This window comes from Solanum tuberosum, unplaced genomic scaffold (assembly GCF_000226075.1).
Source record: "Solanum tuberosum cultivar DM 1-3 516 R44 unplaced genomic scaffold, SolTub_3.0 scf00170, whole genome shotgun sequence".
In the NCBI taxonomy this organism is placed as follows: domain Eukaryota; kingdom Viridiplantae; phylum Streptophyta; class Magnoliopsida; order Solanales; family Solanaceae; genus Solanum; species Solanum tuberosum.
In genome coordinates this window covers 320,496-334,642 of record NW_006239093.1, presented here as the reverse complement: position 1 = coordinate 334,642, position 14,147 = coordinate 320,496, and the positions used below count along the sequence as shown (strand labels likewise).

Below are 14,147 nucleotides of genomic sequence, written 5' to 3'. Positions count from 1 at the left end.
GTCTGCATCATAAGACGATGCAGGCCAACTGGCATCAGTACATTGAAAGTATGAGTATGCGAGTTGGAATGCTAACTAACATTGGCTCGAGAGAGATTATGAAAGAAACACTTACCTTGGCTCTTCTCAACTCATGGATACTCAACTCAATATAAAGCAATAAAGCATATGCGATATATATATAAAGCTTATAAAACAACTGAAAACAATCTTAGTTCGTTAAAGATAAAGCAATAAAAAATCTTAACTTTACTCATTTAGAAAGTAATATAACTTTTGTGGGAGATTTTCTAACCGACAACCATCACTATGAGCCTAAGTAATGGTACAACGTTTTACCTTCACGTTGCCAAGGACCTTTCTATACCTTGCCATCGGTATAGAACCTGAACTACTAAGTGTATCCACTAGTCTATGCTAAAAAGCACTAAGGAATCATCTAAAAAGTATGATCATTTTTCTTCCCATGATGGCTATATGGTTTATGGGGGTTGAGTTAATATGAACTCGCGACCCCATATCGGTGCTCAATACTACTCCAAAAATATACTTAGCTCATATGTTTTTTAAAATAACTTCTTCTCTGGTTTGAGATAATTGCTCAAACTTAGCTTAAAAGCTCTCTTGGAATCAATGTTCCCTTTTGTTGTTCAAAACTCTTTTGGAAATCTCAGTTTCCTCTCATCTTAAATGTGAAAACATTTGCTCTTGGGAATACTTAGTTCCCATATATCATTTTAAAGAAAATGAACTTTGCTCTTACCCCTTATTCAACTTCAAAACTTAAGTCTTAAAACAAAGTTAAAACGTTTGTAAAAGACTTATGAAAACTTGAAATGAACTTCTCTTGACTTTGATCTTAACTGCTCTTGACTTGGCTCTTAACTGATCCTTGAATTGAATTATGGATTCAAGAATTATGATTTGTGTTTGGAAAGATCTCATGTTGTTTAGTAAACATGAGAAAAGACAAAAAAAATCAAGATTTGAAGGTGGGTCCGCGACGCGAAGGCATAATTAAATTTTGGTTCCGAAAAATGTCTTTTTGAGGCAGAACACCTCGTGCCAGCTCCGCGACGTGGAGCAGAATTTTCAATTCTGGGAACAGGGCGCGCGACGTGCCTCCACACTCAAATTTTGTCCAACGAAATTTCTTCTTCATTTTCCAGCCCCAATTCACCCAACCTCGGTTCTTTTTCTCAAATTACTTTTAGATACAGATACCCAACAAATGTACCTAAGAACCTAACTCGAAACGACTCTATAATGCGACTTAACGAACTCTGAAACTTCTCAATTCATCCCAATTCAAGAACAACATTCAAATTCAAGAATTCATGTCAAGAACATCAACTTTCAAATTCTTTAAGGACGAATTCTACTGAACGAAACAGGTTTGGCGCGTGGGTGAATGAACCCAACGCTATGAGAGACTCACATACCTGGTAGGGTCAATTCCTTGGTGAATCCTCAACCAAAATCGATCATTCTTGGTGAATCTTGCTTTTCTTCTTCTCCTTTCTCTTGCGTTCTTTCTCCAAAAGCCCTAACTCTATTTTTCAAAAGCTAAATTGAACTAACTCAGTTTTGACCCCAATTATTTTATTAAAAACAGATTTAATTAATTGGGTAAGGAAAAGACCAAACTACCCTTCAAAAATCTGGATTAGACATTTCCTTAATCCAACAGACCAACTTCCAAAAAGCATAACTTACTCACACGAACTCGGAATCGCGCAAACTTGGCGGCATTGAAAGATCATTCCAAGAGCTTTCCAACCATATCTGGAACTACACCTAACTCATCCTGAGCTAGGAGTTATGGTCGTTTGAAGTTGACCAAAAACTCACTTTAACTTACTTAAAAATTTCCAGATTTCCCTATACTTTCCAAAAGTAACTATTTCCAGATTTTTAAACTTCCTTCTAGTTCTTTCTAGTTGCGAGATGCTACACCTGACATCCGTGAAAATCGAAGAAACTAACTCATGCCTAAAAAGGCTTAAACAAGCTCGGAACCTCTCAAAAATCAACCAAGACCTCTCCTTGGCCGAAAAATCATTCTCGAAATCCAGCGGAACCTCTCAAAAAACAACCAAGATCTCACCTAGGACAATGGGTTTCTCAAATATATATCTATATAATAGGAGAGGTGATAGCACTTACGTGTCAGCACCACAAAAATCAATTTTTTTTTAATTTAAAAAATGATTTTAAATCAGTTCTAGAAAATAGGGAATAAACTGTAAATTTGTATTTATTATTATTTTAAAAAAGATACTCTATAAAGTAACGTATGTTGTCCTTTTTTGTGGAAATGTATTTTTAAATTTTAACCATCTTTCCACAACCTCTTCATTTAAAGAAAAACATATGTAGATAATGATGATGATGATGATGATGATGATGATAATCTATATCTATATCTATATAATAGGAGAGAAAAAAAACATCACATGTCAACAATACAAAAAAAAATAATTTTTAATTATTTATCTTTATTATTGACATATATTTAATTATTTTAAAAAAATGTATTTATTTCAAAACAAATAATCAGTTAATTTTAAACCAAACAAATTTAATACTCAATTAAATTTTTGGATAATTACGTTAAATTTTCAAACAGTTAATCTCAATTTAAAAATCAATATATAAGGCAGTTTAAGTTTTTTGAAAATATAATCATACCAGTTTGCTTTACAAAATAACTTTCCACGTTTTGTTTTAAAAAAATATATTACTACCAAAACTCTTAACATTGACAAACTCACTTTGTCTATACTATGAAACATTAAAGGACAAAAAAAAGCTTTGAACTTTTAGCAACGGAAAGGGATTTAATAGATTTGAACTCAGCATATGCAGATGAATGACAAGCTTATTATAGTTTCTAAGATATCAATTCCAAGAAATTTACGCCAATTGCTTTTAGGATAATTTTAAATGGAGAATATAAATACGGTGAAATTACAACTTCTTCCTTTAAAAAAAAAAATCATATTATAATGACTATTTAATGCCTATTTGTGGCTTTCATGTGAAGGTACATTTTTATTTTTATTTTCTTCATTTAGTGATTGGAGATTATGATACCATGATATTTTCTTTTGTTAAAAAATACAACTTTGATACTAGCTAATCCATCATTTCTTGAAGTTTTTGTCAAGTTACGTAGTTATGTCAAATTGTGAAATAGATGAATGGTAAAAAAGTATCATAATATAAGTTGTTGAAATCATTTCCTCCATTCAAATGACTTTTAAGTATAACTATTTGCACGTAAGTTATTATTATTTTTCCACAAATAATTACTCTTTTTATCTTAATTTACGTGGAACAATTTAAATTTCAATAGTCGAATTCTAATTTTGACCGTAACTTCTGACAATAATTTCGATTGTCGAATAAATTTTATATATTTAAAAGCTACGAAAGAAGTCAGTCAAACATAGTTATCTGCTCAAAGAAATAGGAAATTAAAGTTGATTTAAATGTTAATAATTACTTGCCATGAAATGATTAAATATTTTTTATTATTATTATTATGTAAAGATTTCCTAAATGTTATCTACAAATATTCTATTATACTCTTTCCCAAATTATACCATGTAAATTTAAAAGGGTACACATTTTAAAACATATGTGGATACTTTAAAATTTATGATTTAAAAATAAGTCATATGTGTTTGTGTGACTATAAAATATAAATTATTTTATTGGGAGTCGAATTTATATGCTAATATTTAATTTTTACTAAATATATAAATATTTCATTTTTGAGAGACTTACTAAAAGAAAAGGCGTGTAATATAATTATAACAATGAAAATACAAAATTATTGATCAAAATTAAACTAAAATAAGGAAAGTGAAGTAAGAACTTACGAGTATAAATTTTACTTTTCCTAAGTATTCCGTGATAGTAAATTACAAACTCATTAAATTTATTTTTTAATTTAAAAAAGTAAATTAAAATTTGAATTCAAAGTAGTTATAACTTTTCGACTTTATCTTTATTAATTCAAAAGTAAATATCTTTTCAAGTTTTATCTTTATCCATATCCTAAATATTTGAGGGTTAGAATTTGAAGTAAAATATTTTTTTACAAGACATGGAATATAAATACTATCATTATTATTATTATTATTATAACTGCATTGATTTCTATTCTTTAAAAAAAGAAAACTTGAAAAAATACAAAATATAAATGAAAATTTTCTAACCTGAATATTAACTACCCCACGTTCCAATCCCCGCTACCTCACATCATATGTACGTTATCCCCTTTTTTTTTTTCTTTTTTTTTTAACCATGTTAATAAGATAGACAAAAGTTACAGAGTCAGAGGGGGACATGGCAACCTAACCTCCAGACACGAAAAGAGCATTTACAATGGAGTGAATACTCCTAAGAGATCTTGTCTAAGACTAAGAGTTTTGGCACATTGAAGTGCTATAAACCTACATAAACATATGTACGTTATCCCTACTTTCTATTTTTTTTCTCACACAGAGATTTCAAAATCATTAAAATGCCCATAAAAGTAACTTGGAGGAATTGTCATAGAGACATTGCACAAAGGGGTAAATACTCATTGTCCATCGTTTAGCTATTTGTATCGTTGTTGATGAACTTCCTCTCTCATAAAATAAATTTAGTGATTCAATTTGCAGGATATATTAATAAACTTAAGGGCTATGGCGTGTGTAATATATATATATATATATATATATATATAAAGTTCCCACATATAAACAAGTGGTAAAATTTATTATATAAAAAAATTAATCGATATTTTGAATTTGAGGTGGAAAAAACTTTAAAATCTAAGCAAATAAAGCTAAATAAATAAATTATTATTGAAATGTTTACTTTGATAAAAACAGTAAAATTCAAAATCTAACAGGGATAAGTGATACAGTTATCTTAAAAATGGTAAAAGATTAACTTATTTTTCAATCTCTATTTATTTATAATACTTTTATTGAACATGTTGAAGGAAGTTCAAAGGATGATAGAGATACGGTGGGTTGATGTGATTAAAGAGAGGAGGCACACGAAAGATTCCCATTAGCATTTACGACAAAGTAATTTTGAAATTATTTTTTCACAAAAATCTTGAGACCTTTGAAATGGTGAATTATGTTGATTTCTTTTAATTAAGGGTGCAGAAAATATCAATTTTAAAGTTAGGTTATTTCAACACTTAATAGTAAAATTAAAAAAATTATTTTAAAAAAAAAATATTTTTGATGTTTTATCTTTGGGAAAAAAGGATAAATATATCCCCGAACTATCGTAAATGGTATGCAGATACCCTCCGTCATACTTTTGGAACATTGGTACCCCTGCCATCCAAAAACTAGAGCATATATGCCCTTCACACTAATGGAAGACTAAATAGGAACACGTGACGCAATCTTATCCGTCGATTCAATATTTAATAAATGTCGGTCGGTGGATATGATTATGACACGTGTATGCCCGTTTGTATAAAGGGTATATATTCTCTAGTTTTTGGACGGTAGGAGAACCAATGTCCCAAAAGTATGACGGAAGGTATTTGCATACCATTTATGATAGTTCGGGGGTATATTTGTCCTTTTTCCATTTATCTTTTCTCTTGGAGCATTTGAAACAAAGTTACCAAATTATCAACTTTAGATTTTTTATTATTTATTAGTTCGTATGTGTCACGCCCCAGACCGTCGTGATTGACACCCACACTAATCCTCTGGTGGGAGAACCATTAGTACAACTCAAAACAATAAACTAAACCAAAAACTAAGGCATTTAAACTACAAAAACAGATTAAATAACTAATTAATGAAGTTCTCATAAACTTCAACAAGAAATCTAAAGAACTATACTGAACTATTGCGGAAGAAACAACTTAAAACCTGAAAGTCAATGTACCAAAACATCTAACAAATGATCCAAGTCTAAACAAGAGATACTAATGAACTAATCAACTAACTAACTCAATGTCTAAGTCTGGGAATGGTGGACATAGACGAAAGAGAATTTCATGGCATCCCGGAAAATGCTAGTTCACCCTTGAATTTGAAGTTGACGATCACAGATCTTCTAAATGTCAATAGCCACCGGAAGATGCCCTGTACTCAACAAAAATAAGAGCAAGTGCAGAATCAGTACACAACCAGCGTGTACTGGTAGGATCATGCGACTATCCCACTAGTGCAACATAAACACGTCAAGACAACATTATAATCACATTCATATATATCAAAATATACAACATCATCAACGTTTATGAACAACCAACAACTTCACATTTTATATCACATCATTAGTGCTCTCATGGAACTCAAACTCAAACAATTAGCATGCCGGAACTTGGCAATCTGATCCCATTTTTATGCCGAAACGTGGCAACCGATCTCATCTGAAATAGCTACTACGACAATCGCAATAAGGCATCAAACAATGACACTGTAGTTTATCCGAATTACTTACCTAATCAATTAAGATCCTGACGCACTTTCTACAGATCTTTAAGATCCTAGATGAAACATAAGTATCTTTTAATTTATAGCTCGCTAATTTCTATTTTTGCACTCAGTTTTAGAGTTCTTTAGTTGACGATTGTTGTTTACTTGGTTTTTGAAGGTATTTCAAAACGTCTCCCTGTTATGTATTTCTGGGATAGCAAAGGTTGGCTACTAAGATAGGTATTGTATTTCCAACAAAATTGAAATGATAGATCAAGAAAGGCTTTGGATTTTCAAGCTCCCAAATGGAGTTATGTATCATTATTATTCACTGTGAAGAAACTAGAAACTATTGCCTCACAAAGGGGTAGAACATAAATTAGCCGCCAAAGTTTGGAAGAGATTGTCAAGGAATGATAAGGCGCAAGAATTAGCTCTGCAATATTTACTAAAACTGTAAGTTCTTGAAATCTTTTGGATATCTTTCATCTGAAATATCAGTAGATCTTCTTAAATATTTGTTTAAGGTTCTTCATTCCTCCAACTGGCCGTGCTTTAGTGTTTATGTGATTGATTATACCTTGTTGTTATTGTTACAGTTCCTTACATATATGCTCCACATTATTTTGTTAAAAGAGTAGATAGGTAATGGAATTATTCTACATCACTGTAGTGTAGCTAACCAAAAGGGCACTATGTGTAATTGCATCAGGAGCGTAATAATAAGAATTTCTATTATTTCTATTGTATAGAAACATGAAGAGCTAGGATGACCAATGGCATAACCATAAATATACTCAATATTGATGGGTAATATGGTCATTATACAATACTAATTTTTTAGCAATTAACCTGCGCCTCTTTTATTTTCCTTCTAGAACGTTCTCTCTCTTCCTTCCATGTTGCAATTAAGAGATGACTCAAGAAAAAGAATTGGCAAATTGATCGGATCTTTCCAACCTCCTCTCTCTAGACCTAATATGTGATCTATCTATTTCATAGACCTCTCTTGTGATGCTACTAAAGCAGGAATGGATGGTGTAAATGGTTTAATTATTGGTATATATAATCAGTTTGTAACATAGGTAGCTTTATGAACTTTAAAATAATATCTAGAAGGATTGTAACATGTCATATTTTACAATTCTGAAGAGTAAGCATGATGAATCTTTCTGACTGATGTAAAAATGGCCTCGAGAGGGATTGTAACATGTCATATTTTTACAATTGTGAAGAATAAGCATATGTTGGAATATGCATTTCATAAATTGTTGTTTGTTTCTGATGAATGTAGTATAATTGGTGCAGGTGATTGATGGTTTAGTTTCATTAATAGAGATGTTCAATTGCGTTAGTAAAACGTGAAGGGGAATGACAAAGGAGCATGCATCGTACATTATGCAATTAGCCAAGTTTGATGTTGTCCCTCAACACATTCAAATCAGCTTGCCAAAAAGGAGGAAGCATCAGTTTAGTCGGTCAGCTTTCAAATTTGGATCCACGAACTTAAAAATAGGTATTCTTACTCAACGAAGGGACTGCCCTTTGACATCATCTTGTCTTTTGGTGTTGCAATTTCAGTTTGATCTTTTATCTTAATTTTAGCCATTATTTAAGATTCTCTTTAGATTTTCACTGCAATAAATTTCATAGAGGCAAGTCAAGATGCAATACTGATTTGTTGTGAGTTTCAACCTCTTACTTGTTCTCCTATGCAATTTGGTGGTTAATTTCTTTAAAAAATTTTACTCAACAGTTAGTCTCCTGCGATTTCCACTCCAAGTCCACCAATCCAACGTAAACCTGCCAACATCGTATTCCATGAAACTTGTGTGCACTTACCAAACTACCCTGCCCCTTCGCCCTCAACCATTAGCTCACACACCTAATAACAAGGACATCATAGTAAAATCACTTTGTTACCGTAATCGAGCAGACCCCATGGAATATAGTTGGTCTGGTTATTTTTTTCTTTAACTTTAATAATAATTAAGAATCTACATTAACTCTTGACTAATAGTATATGAGTTCCCTCTGTTCTTTTTTCCATCATAAAGTTTTATTTTTCTTTGTTGTTTCTAAATTAAAACTTGTATTCTTTTAATTCCAATCTTTTAACCTTTTAGGTGAACCAAGAAAAGAAAAAATGTTGGATGCATAAAAGAAAAACAAATTTTATTCCCAATGGTAAGAGTGAAAATTTGTTAGGGATGGGTTTTTTTTTCCATAAAGATTTTTCAGAATGTAGAAAATTATTTTTCTTGTTAATTCTACTTATGTTGTGGAATTTTCTGATATAACAAGAGTCTAGAATCAGGCAGACGAAAACTCAAATCGAAATGATTAGGAAGTAGAGATACGCAATGCAGAAATATTTGAAGAATGATATAACTGACGTCTTAAAATCTTGATTGGATGTCAACGCCTATGACAGGGTAATTTTCTTTTGTTGGAATTGATCTATCTATATATTTTGTTATTCTATCACTTAGTTTTATTTTATATGGCCTCTTTCTTTATACTGATTTGTTGTGAGTTCCAACCTCTTACGTGTTCTCTTGTTCTTTGGTGGTTAATTCCATTTGTTTTTTTGTATGTGCATGTTAGTTCGTGCACATTATATCTTTTCTTCTACTTGATTTTCCTAAAACCAAATACACGTTATCACTAAGAATGATGGTCTATTGAGTTCTCTTCCTCTCAATGCAACTGCATTGCTTTGGCTAATTTATATGAGCTTAAGGAAAAAGAAAATGTAGAGTGAGTTTTTTTTTGTTTCTTTATTTTCGGTGATTACTAATTGAGAATATAACTTTTGTCCGATAGAAAGGCTAATATCTAAATTTATGCATTCTCTAAGTTGGTCTTTTTCATAAGCGTCGTGCCAAGTCCAACGGGGAAACATATAATAGGATAGATGGAGTATAATTTTTTTTTAAATGTACTTCCTATCATAAATAGTTATTTTTTTATTGAAAAAAAGAGGCTTCTTCCATGATTGTGATTTTGAATTTTGCAATGTGAATGATAGTAATACTTTCTTGAATCTATTTCCTTAGGGCATTGAGTGAAGGTTGTACAATTACAAACACTTGAGGCATCAATGGATTTATGAAACATAATTTTATTGCTCTACATGCAACTCCATTTAAGGATACCAACTTCTATTCTTTTGAAAAATACAGAGAGCATCTACTCAAATTTACTACTAATGATTCAAGGCATAAATAGATTTTTTAAAATGAATTTTGTCATATTCTATGATCTCTATGTAAGGTTATCCACTTCTATTCTTATGATAAATATTGAAAAGTATTTGGAAGATAGTTTATCTGCATTGTAAAGTTGTTTGTGGAATGGGAGAAATTAGTTGTATTATTGCACTTTGAAGTTCATGTGTATAACTTATGCAATGATCTATTAGCTTTTACAATATATACTCTTTTTCGAGTTACTATGCAAATTATATACCACTTGAAAATGCTAAATGTTGGGCCCGTGCTTAGCACGGGCTATATCCATCTAGTTTCTACTATATAGAAGCATGATGAATTAGGACGACCAAGGCTATTTTGGTAATTTTCCACTATATCCAAGGGCAAATCCGTCATTCTGTTCAAAGACAAATCTCTATAATAGCTTTTTCTCGGCGTTTCTTGAAGACTCCATTGTTTCATTTCTTTGTTCCAACTTCCAACAATGGAGAATTTCCAGAAGACTTCTCCTCATTGTCCAAACTTTTCTTTCATCCAAACTTAAATTCAAGGCCTACACATTAACTTCATCTTCATATCTGGGTGTGCCTTCTTAGGTCAGCTCTTTCCTCAAGATTAAATTTTTCAATTTCATAACTTAAATTCATAGATATTGTGGTTATTGTTCTACTCAACTCTCTCTTCTATGTTCTCTTTGATTTTTCATCCGGTACTTCAAAATCAGATTAGTTTTCTCTCTCAATATTTTCCTAATCTTCTTTTGGTAGTGTTCAAAATTTTCAATTTTATGGGTTAAGATCATGTCTGCTACTGTTATTGTTCTGCCACATTAATTTTCTTCCTTTTGATTTTCATTATTGCTTATCCTCGAACCAGAGAAATTGAAGAATGCAATTGAAGTTAATAGCTTGTTCAAGTTTTCTATCAATCAATATTTCTTTTGTTAAATTGTTTCTTTTGAATGTCTCTATAGTAATTTTTTTTAATTTGTCATGTATTTCTTGGAAGAATTTATCCATAATTTTTTTTTCATTGATATTGACTTATCAAATATTTTTTTTCCTTGGTTCTTGTGTGTTAGAAGACAACCAATGAGGATCTTGAGTTGGCCTTGGAAGTTGGAATCAAACAACTCAAGTATGCATGTAAGATATTGGCTTTCAAAACTCCATCTCAAGTACCATGTGCCTGAGGCATACAAAGCGAGGTAAGTTTTTATCTATTTGGTGAAAATTGGCATCTACAAATGTAGACATTTATCACAGTTCATATGCTATTATTATAATAAGTTTCAAGCTTTTTCTTTTTATATGGTTGAACTTATCATGTGTATGTTTGAGGTTTTTAAAAGTTTTATAATTGAATAAACCATTTTATAGCTATTATAAATAATTGATTTTTCAGTTTATCACTACTTACTGATATGTTTGTAGCTAACTTCTTGATTTTCTTTGTGAGATGAGGGAGTTAATTATTGACTTGAGTTGTACCTTCAACACTTTCTAACGGAGTAATTAAATTAAAGTTGAGCAATACTTTCAACAATTACACTGTTAAAACTTACCTATACTACTTCTTCCCTTTTTAAGAACAGAGGAGCTACTTTGTTGGTAGAAGCTGCTGATCATAAAAAATAAATTTGAAACAAAATGGATTACACTACTGTGTGTCAATATGTGATTTTTTGATATACTTTGCACTATTGCTCTATGGCTTTTCAGTTTTTCTTTCTTTTTTTCCCCTTGTTGTTCATTTCAGTATATAAAAGTCTGATATGGCCGACATAACATATTTATATAGGTACACAACTATAGGTAGAGTTAGAAGTGAAGGACAACCAATGACAAGGTTGTAAATATGCTCATTTTCAAGGGTAATGTATAATCGTCCTACTTAGATTTTTTAGCAAACCACATACTTTTTCTTTCTTTTCCCTTTTAGAGCTTTCTCTCTCTTTCCCCTCACTTCTATATTAAATAAGATGACTCAAGCAAAGAAATAGGCATAGCGCTCTTCTTCTCCAATCTCCATGATGCTCGAGTTGGATAATTTTTGGTATTTACTATCAAGATGAGCTCGGAAGCCTATGCACTAGCTAGATTAGGATAAATTTTTTGAAAATTTTAAGGGATATGGCTGAGATGTTTGACAAATATTCAAAGAGAAAAGATAGATTCCATCACCAGTAATCCTCGGGTTTGGTAAGCTTTTAACATTCTTTCACTATATTTATCTATTTATTCCAATTTTTATCATTTCCATTTCCTTTTGTATAAACTGAACTTCAGTCTCTGAAATAAGTGTATCTATCTTCTTCTATTTCAATATTCTATTTAGTAGTAGTTGTTATCCTTTTGGGTATATGTATGTGTTTGTTTATAGAAGTTAGCACTTCCTTCCATTTGTCCCCACAATCAAATAACATACCTTTTTGAAGGTCCCAATTCCAGTGGAGTTATAGAAAACACTATAGGTAAAAAAAATCATCTGCTTAAAGTTGTTGGGTAGAATTATCATATACTTGTGTTGGTGCATTGTCGAGGTTAGTGTAAGGTGGCTTGGACACTGACAATTGGAGAACACTGTGGAGAGTTCTGTCATATCTTCCAACTCCGCAGGCATTCAGATTTCTCATAAGAATAATATTACGTGACGTATTGCTTTTGTTCTAAGCTACAATCTTATCCCTACCTATTAAAGAATGAGAGGATGGTCAGACCAATAAAGTGTCTAGCAACTGGATATGTAGGATGAGGCAACGCTTTGGATCCTCCCTACTTGCAGAATAAATGGATCAGACATGGGCTTCATTCTCTATTTTCGAGCAGGGGTGAAAGTCATAAGAGAAGATTACCCTCTTGGTAAGAAAAACGGGAGAAAAGTGTTGTCATCTATCTTGATCAATTTGTCGAGGCATTAGAAATCCAGTCTGGCTCAAGGAATTATTCTCGCTATTCAGCCCATTGTTCTGTCAACAAGATCATATTTGACAATTTTCCATTCCTTCCCCGCCGAGCCTTCTCTCTTTGCCATTCAATTCTTCTGCCTTTCAAATAAGTGATTGCGCCCGGAGTGTATTTTCTTTTTGTAACAACTTCATTGACCTACTGCACTAAGAGACTAAGCGTGCAATCACTTGTTCGAACATATTCAGTTCCTATACACTTAAGTGGTTTGATCATTCTTCTCATCTTCATTTTTTATTTGTAGCGAGATTTAATAAAGTATGCATATGTAATTATCTATTGAAGGATATTTGACGTTCACCACTTGTTTAAAAAATGGAAATTATATTTTGTTTACATTGTTAAGTAAAATTTGAATTTTCTGCATTCTTTTTAAACTCCTTGAATGTTTAAAATTGTACAATAGACTTGGTCTTGTCACATTGCCTCATTGGTGAATGGTACCACTTCTCTTGTTAACATGTATTGAGCTTTTTGCCATTCCTCGTGTATTTCTTTTTATTTGCTTATGTTTTTGTTTCGCTTATGATTTTAAAGATTTCATTTTTCCCAACATTTGCATAAATAACTAACTTAATTGTCTTATTGGCGAACTCTCTTTGTTTTACACCTCTAGCTTTTAACTGCAAGTTACAGAAAGGGATACCGACCAGTTTAGACTCAATGAACACAGAGGCTGATCAAGGTAATGTATCTCAAATTTTCCTCCTCCTAACAGTCCTTATTGAAAAGAAAAAAAAACTAATCTGAAGACTATTTACTGTTGAAATAGAACTTGCGAATTTTGTTTAAAATTTGTGTATACTCTCTCTGATTGTAAAACTTCTTTTGACAATGGTGATGGACTGAATGATCTTATCTCCTTAATTTTTTGCCCTCTATGTATCTCCAGAGTGTTGCATCCATTCTTTTATACGAACTTATTTTGTTATCAGTTAAGCGTGATAATTGAAACATTTAGCTTTAGCCGATAATAGTTTGTTGGTTTTAATTTGAAAATTCCAAGAGAAGTAGGTATTGCCACGATAATAGAGAAATTGATAGTATAGAAGCAACTAGGTTCTTTTGTTTTTTAGTTATAACACACATGAAATTGAAAAAAGATTTGAATGTTGGTTAACATATGAAGTCTCAGAGGACCTGTCCTTTTCAATTGCAATAGCAAGAAGCCAACGACGTCTACAATGGGTTAGAGTCTAGCAATTTTGTGATGATTTTTTTTCTCGTGAAAATCCTCTCTGATTTTTTATTTTTGAAAAAAACAACTTAATGAAATAGTGTAGGAATAGTTATATTGGCTGTATTTTTTTAGATGACAACTATATTGCCATTGTCTTATATCATATTTGGTATCATGTCCCCTTAACTCCCACTTCTATATAGTATAAAATAATATATATATATATATATATATATATTACTTTATTATTCACTTATATATATATATACTATTTAGTCAAAATTCCGATGGAAAAATTTGTATGCAGTTTGATGAAAAAAGTGTTCCTTAT

The 14,147-nt window shown here is 31.4% G+C and overlaps 2 long non-coding RNA genes across 4 annotated transcripts; both read left to right on the top strand.

The window, feature by feature from the left end:
* The first annotated feature begins 6,413 nt into the window (after positions 1-6,413).
* Positions 6,414-9,590, top strand: LOC107061793 (uncharacterized). 2 transcript variants are annotated; one of them, XR_001474232.1, is made up of 3 exons: positions 6,414-6,911; positions 7,764-7,971; positions 9,515-9,590. It is a non-coding gene; the product is annotated as an uncharacterized lncRNA (long non-coding RNA). The 2 variants fall into 2 exon arrangements; XR_001474233.1 differs by lacking the exon at positions 9,515-9,590 and adding an exon at positions 8,582-8,604.
* Positions 9,591-10,107: 517 nt separating this feature from the next.
* LOC102605659 (uncharacterized) lies at positions 10,108-13,723 on the top strand. 2 transcript variants are annotated; one of them, XR_001474231.1, is made up of 3 exons: positions 10,108-10,266; positions 10,755-10,877; positions 11,471-13,723. It is a non-coding gene; the product is annotated as an uncharacterized lncRNA (long non-coding RNA). The 2 variants fall into 2 exon arrangements; XR_001474230.1 differs by having other exon boundaries at positions 10,109-10,266; positions 10,752-10,877.
* Positions 13,724-14,147: the final 424 nt, after the last annotated feature.